The sequence below is a fragment of the Manduca sexta genome, chromosome 24, assembly GCF_014839805.1.
Source record: "Manduca sexta isolate Smith_Timp_Sample1 chromosome 24, JHU_Msex_v1.0, whole genome shotgun sequence".
NCBI classification, from domain to species: Eukaryota; Metazoa; Arthropoda; class Insecta; order Lepidoptera; family Sphingidae; genus Manduca; species Manduca sexta.
This window is the reverse complement of record NC_051138.1, coordinates 7,116,044-7,123,944: the sequence shown is the minus strand read 5'-3', so window position 1 is coordinate 7,123,944 and position 7,901 is coordinate 7,116,044.

Genomic DNA, 7,901 nt, shown 5'->3' with positions numbered 1-7,901 from the left:
GTTCGGCTAACTTCGGACGGTTTTTCGGTGTGTTGCTAGGAGTCTCGAAAATATTTTTTTTCTCAAAATATTTAAGCGATACCAACATTTTATACATGAAACTGGTTATTATTAATGCTACTTTATGTGATAATTTTATCATCTTCCAATTCTCTCTGTGTAGACTTAAAAGGAGATGATAAAATCAGTATAGAAATTTAAAACCTTTAGAAAAGATCGGACCTTCGCGGGGTAAGTTCAGACTTCTAATAACGCTTTTAATGCTAGTATGAAAGTTCACAAAATCAAACAGAAGTCTCAAAAATGTTAAAAAGAACGAAATCCACCTTTTCTGTTTCAATGCACATAGCGCACCCGTTTTTGGTCGTAGCATCAACTGTGGTATATAGGGTGGGGCAAAAAGAGAGAGTAGCCGCATACATAGCTTAAACTAAAAAATAAACGTAGATTCTTGGTATTTTTTCTTTATACGATCTGACCTCGTATCCGATCTTACCCGAACACACTTATACACTATTTAACTTATTTTTTAAACTAATGCATTTTATTCGACTGTTATGGCGACAGGGCGGTCGACGCTCGGGTACACCATAGAGTAAGTAATATACTACGTAAGCAGTGTTGCCAGGGCCCTTGATTCGTAAGTTACGTTTCGTTTCCTAAAATGTTACATTTTTGCTGCAAAAGTTACATTATTGTTTTTTTTTTTATTTACGCGTTTTTGGGCAAGCATTTCTGTAGCTACGAAACCGCGGGGATATAGGAAATGTGCGCGCGCACACTCAAGCAAAATCAAGTTTTAATTTATGCTAGATACGTTTCATTTTGATCAGTGTGATATGGAGTGAAATACTTTTTAGACCCGCTAGTTTTAGGTGCGTTGAATAGAAATGCGTTCGTAAACTGTTTACAATAAAAAAATTGTATTACAAATCTTGTTGTTCTCAAAGGTTACGAAAATTGCCTTAAATATAAAAATTACTTACATGTTCCGCGAGGGGGTCAAAAGTAACGAAAAATGTAAGAAATGTAACCTTCTGGCAACACTGTACGTAAGAGGCGGCACTTAGTACATTGAATTTGAGCTCACGCACACATACATGAGCCCAGTAGAATTATATTCTGTACCAACATTACGCAGAAAAAATGACACGCAAGGCTGCCAACTTACTGTAAATCTGCTCGTCTCTAGGGACGTTCCTTATTCAATCGATATTATCGATAGCTTTATATCGATAAAAATTCCTGACTATAAATCTTACACTGGTATAAATTATGATTGAATTTAGAATATTAAAAATAAAACGTCCACAATTTTTAATAATTCCCTTTATTTAATTAGAAAATACACAATATTATCACGTGAATTTCTTATGTATAAATTGTATTATGTTTAGGTCTCCTACTCAAAAATTAATTACACTCCAATTTTCCGTTATTTATTTCCAATTTTATATGGAAATTGAAAAATTTGATACCTTACAGATATGATCTTTTTCCATCCAATCAACAATTATTATGATATAATCATTGCAAGGGCAAATTCATAGATGTCGCACGTGCCATTTTTGATTAGGTTAAAAAGCATAGAATTAAAACTCCATAATCCGGAATATTCTCTTCAACGACTACCTGAGTTTGTAAATTTGAATTAAATATATATCACTTTTATGTAATGTTTTAAATCACAATATATATTTTCTCTTACCGGTGTGGATCAAATGGAAATTTAGCCATAATTATGTTTGACTTTGAGTGCTTTTGTATGCTACAAACCTCACATTTTTATACACATTAATTCTTTTCCTCATTCTCGCACACAAAATAAATAAACTCCTTCAAGAAGAAATATACACGAAACGGAGAAGCAGGCTCAACTCAACGTATTCGGCATAAAACTTAACTTATTATGGAACAAAATCGCAATTATACAAATTTTTGCAAATAAACTCCAACAATGACAAATCTACCGTCAATAATGGCGGCAAATTATCAACTATCATGGTAGCCAACATACTTTCTAAATTTTTTGGTTTATTATGTTGGTACGAGATGTAACGCTGTGACGTCCTTTTGTCAACCAAAACTAAACCCTATGTAACGGCATTAAGATATATAATCATTCATCATTACACAAAATGTTCTAAGTGTCCACCCCCTGGGGTACACTCGGGCCCACTCGAGCCGTATCAATGCGAGCTACTAGGGCTGTATAGGTATGTGACTATAATAAATACTGCGCTGTTTTTATGTGCAATTTTGTTAGTTTATGACGCGTCTATTTGTAAAAAGTCATTACCAGGCTATATTATTATTGAATAAACGGTGTCTTTAGCAACGCAATAATAGTAATTTTCATACCCTACGTCAGCAATAAAATCACTTGAGAAACAAGTGAATAGATACTGTTTGAACTCTATCGTTCAAATATATGAAATCTTAACATTGTTTTTTCTTCAATAATTTATTTTTATTTCGCATCCTAGAATTTAGTAGGAAATGTTAGTTGTAGTTGAAATGTTAGAATGGGCGTTGAACTCAATAAGTGACCAAAAAAAATTCCCGATTTAAAAAAAATCATGAGTACCATGCTTTGTTTGTTAATAACGAGGTGATGCGAAAAAAGGTTCTCAGCTAAGTTATCGTGCAGAAATCCTCGTGTAAGCGCGAGGCCTCGGCCGCTCATCCGGTTTGTCTCCCCCAAATTTTTTTTTCAGAAACCACCTAGGTTTAAATTTGAAAAAAGTCTTAATGATATTGTTTTCGCCCGTTTGGGGGTTTAGTGGCGAAAAGGTAAAATATCACGTGCGATGATGTCGCACCTAATAAAAATATAAAAATAGGTATGTTCAATGTCTGTAAGTGTCGGTTATCTCTTGATATGAGAACAAAATCAACTATGTCTAAATCTGCTTCGCATTTATGAGTAAGGGTTTTTAATAAGTTTATCATATGTCAGAAGGAAACGAAAGATAACAGCATCATGACATACCTTGTAATGTTCTGTGTTATACGGACTGTGGTCTTCCAAGACAACATTCCTAGATGGCGGCAAATTCCTTATCGTATCACGTCAGAGAGACTGCTCCTGTTAATTATAAATGAATCTATGACATTGCTGTCGCAATGCCAGTGAGTAGGCTACCAAGACTTATAGAACTGATACTGGATGGTTATCTTGGTCAAGATTAGAACAATAATTTAGTACAAGTTCAATCTCGTGAATATAAGTTAGAGCCAAAGCTTTATATTAGTCCTAAGGGTGCTAAAAATAGTAAAAGAGTAACGCGACGTTCCAGATTTTGATTTGGTACAATAAGCAAGTGCACAAACAAATTCGCAATTGTTATAGAGCCTTTTCGGCATCATCTCTAAGTTATATTACTAATGTTAAAGCACAATTAAATCGGATCCTCCCCCACTCTACGAGGGAAGTACCGGGCGATTGCTAGTCGCCTCCAACCGGATGACTCAAGGATCACCGCTTTGTGGTCATGCATTCACCTCCATACGAGATCGCTCAGAACACTAGACATCAGAGGGTGCGGCTATAAGCTCCCAACCACACGGAATCTCTCCAGACGAGCATAAACGGCGAGATATTAATATTGTTATAGAGCCTTTTCGGCATCATCTCAAAGTGAGGTTACTAATGTTAAAGCATAATTAAATCGGATCCTCCCCCACTCTACGAGGGAAGTACCGGGCGATTGCTAGTCGCCTCCAACCGGATGACTCAAGGATCACCGCTTTGTGGTCATGCATTCACCTCCATACGAGATCGCTCAGAACACTAGACATCAGAGGGTGCGGCTATAAGCTCCCAACCACACGGAATCTCTCCAGACGAGCATAAACGGCGAGATATTAATATTGTTATAGAGCCTTTTCGGCATCATCTCAAAGTGAGGTTACTAATGTTAAAGCATAATTAAATCGGATCCTCCCCCACTCTACGAGGGAAGTACCGGGCGATTGCCAGTCGCCTCCAACCGGATGGCTCAAGGATCACCGCTTTGTGGTCATGCATTCACCTCCATACGAGTCCGCTCAGAGCATCAGACCTCAGAGGGTGCGGCTATAAGCTCCCAACCACACGGAATCTCTCCAGACGAGAACATACGGCGAGATATTCATATAGATAGGTTACAAGCCATAAGCCTTATTGGGCATACTGTTAGAATTTCCACTAAGTTAAACTATGGAAGTCTTTGCTATCAGTCTGGAACGCCGCAGCGTCTCTAAGTGTAAATGTAAGTATAAACACCCTTCAAATTGGTTATAAGTAATTTCTTCATTTGGAAGCATTAACACGCTCACCGCGGGTAGATGTCTAGATTACATGGTAAATTCTGTATACAGACAAATTAACGTAAGTAAATGATCATTCACCGTAAGACAAATAAATTATAATGTTATAAGTTATACGTGCTATATTCGGCGGTGTGCAAATCAAAGTAAAATAAAAACCAACTCACGTGTATGAATAGAAAGTGAAACACTTAACCCACTCACTTTTATATGTTTAGATCTTTAGTTAAACACAACTTCAAAAGTTCTACTTAAATGGCGCGCATTTGTACTTTCGGCCATATTGGAACTTTTTAGTCAGGGAATGTTGGTACTACAGTAAACCACTCACTCACTCATGCAAGATACATTCTGTACGCGGTACTCTCAACAGAAAAGTGTGCAAAAATCACTTAACATACATAGATGTTATAGTATTCTATTTATGGACAATATTCATAACATAATATACCTACTTATATTTGGTGAAAGATACAATATCTGCGTAAATATAGGCACATACTCACTATATCTATGTATACATCTGCAGATACTCACTTTGGTGTTGCCAGCCTTTCAATGATTTCGCGACCTTTCGCGACAGATATTATGTAGTATATGCGTTTATGATGCACCTTACTAAAACTAATCTTGGCGGAGTCTCCGGTACTAACCAATTAAGATACATTTGGCTATTTTCGGACAGTTTTTCTATGAGTTAAGAAAAGTCTCATCTCATCTAATATTTTTCTTTCATATAATATTGCATCGATACCGGCATATTATACCCCAAACTGGTTATTATAAAACTACTTTATGTATAAGTAAAACTACTTATTTCAATTTTCTCCGTGTAAACTAAAACTTAAAATAGGTGTTAATATCTCGCGAGGCTTTTGATATTGATAACCATCCGTTCATCAATAGGGGAGAGGGAGCTGGTATATAAACATGGGATCCTGTGCTACATAATAAATCGGAAGTCGGAACCCAAAAGACCGGCTGTCAAACTTGGAGACATTGCGACTCTGCGAGTTCATTCTGCGTAGATCGGATCGTCAATAGCTAAAACAATTTATATTTCAAAACTTTTTATTATTAAGTAATTATAAAATGTAGGAAAATATTGTAACTTTCACTTGCGAATGATCAACACCTCAATCCGCCCTGTGACCATGAAGGCTACCAGTCTTCGAAACGTTGGGAGAAAATACTTAATATTTAAGGCGATACCTCAAGGTCCATTTTCATACATTTTGTTTCGCCTTTAATCTGGGTAACTAAACAAGTATTGGCAAGTAAAGAATTTAAATTCACGTCTAGTTAGTGATTAGTTCTCGCAGTTGAAAGAAAAATGTAAAAATAATTAATAATCATGGATATTTCTGCCTTTAAAATTTCGTCATATTAAATTTTAAAGGCCGAAATATCCATGATTATTAATTATTTTTACGAAAATAGTTATATTTCAATGTCTAACATTTACGTAAACATAAAAAATCATTAATACTTGGGCAATTAACTGATTCACAATTAGTAGGTCACATTACATCAGCTTTGGATGAGTAAAGTCATCTATCAGAAATGCAATAATATGTTATTCCATCCCAGTGAGATACGAGAAATGAGTAATGAGGATCGAAAGTAACAATGTGGCGATCACGCGATACAAAGCCGTTGTATCGCGTGATCGCCACGACTCGGCGCGGTGTGCTACGTGATGAGTTAGCGAATGACGTGCCACTACATCGCGCCACATTTCGTCCAATCAACGAGTTCGGCACTGCGTCTCTTTTAACCGTGAACGACCGCCACCTATCGTTCTATATTACAGTAATGTTGCCAGCTAAACAAAATGCCCATATTTAAGGAGAACTGAAAACAATATGGAGAATAATCAACAAAAAAAATATTTAAAAGGAATGCATACAATGATTACTTTGTTAACATCATTTTATTTCCTTATTATAACGTGAAATGATTTGACAGGGCGTCAACCTATCGTCACATTAGCCACAAATCCCAGACTTCGTGTTGATACTGAGCAGAAAATCCCAATAAATATAACGTTTTCCGACCCGGGATTGAAATCCCTATCTGTGTAACGTCATCTATTGGTTTTTTATGAGTGACAGGAGGAGGCGAGGTTCGGATATTTGATACGATGACCTCCAACCATCCCCCTGGGATTGAATTCCAAGGTGTCATGTATGAGTTCAAACCCATACATTCCGTTATAACATAAGAATAGAGAAAGCGGTTAATTAAGTATAAAAAGGTACTTTTAATTAAAATTACATATATTTACTTTGACAGAAAGTCTTATTCGATTTCTTGTTATATAAGGTTTATTTTGTTATTATTTTTTGTGAATTTTGACTCGCAACGAACGACTCGCTGTACCACAGGGTCCCTCATCGGCAGCATTAGAACCAAATTCCGCCCGCGACGAATTTATGGAGACTTTATTTAAATAACCTAAAGTTCAATTTTGGAAATGCTGTTTTTATTAATTTAGTTTTGGGTGTAAAATGACAAAATATATGACTTCACGGTTTTTTTTTTGTATTTTCATATGTTTGTTAGCCTGGCAGGGCCGGTTTATATAAACACACCGGTCTTGCGAGTGAGTGCTTTAGGCACTGCGAGCCCTTAAGTGGCCATGCCGAGGGCGACCTTCTATAGGGTCACGGCCTCGGTTCAGGACGGCCACTGAGAGAAGTTGAGACGTAAGCGACTATGGGTAACGCGAGAGGTGCGCAAGTGACCTAACAATCTACCTAGTTTACATCGGCATGCGGGCCAGAATTATCAGAAGGCTCGGGGGGATGGGGGACGCGGCGAAGACGGAGCTGCGGTCGTGTGGAGTGTTTGAGCTTTTTGAGCTGCTCATGCTTGAGGCGGTTGCCAGAGTTACATATATCGTCCTCTGGGTCTGTAAGTACGGAATGTATTTCGAATTGAGCCTAATGGGTGGGTCGGAAGGTTGACTGCCTTATCGAAGTAGCGTCTGCTCACTGCTAACATGTGCATAAAGTACCTGATGGTCGGCATATCGGTGTCCACGTGGAGGTTGCGATTGCGGACGTACCACGGGGCACAGAGTGCACATCTCAGAAATTTGTCCTGCAAAACCTGCAAACGCAGAAGTCGAGCAAGCTGTATATGCGCGAACGCGGGCGACGCGTAAGTCATGATCGGCCTAATACACGTAGAAAAGATTTGGATCTTGTTGCGGGACGAAGGTCAACTTCTGATGAAGGATCACTCCTAAATATTTGACTCTAGTGGTGCAGGGAATGATCTGACCAGACATGCGAACTGAAGCATGAGGCGCTCCGTTTTGCTTCACAACAAAGGAAAAGGGTCCCATTAGTATGTCAAGCGGCCACCTGTAATAATATTGGGGGGAGGTGTCAAAAAAACTTAAATTTGTGTGACTAGGTGTCTACTGGTAGACGGAATAATTTTATTATTCCGTCTATTAGCCTATAATTTTATTAGGTCTGGTCTTAGAACTTAAAATAAATTAAGGCTTGCATAAGAAAGTGCGTAGAGAATTCTTTCTTCGCATTGTACGACTTACAGAAGTCAATACGATGCATTCTCAT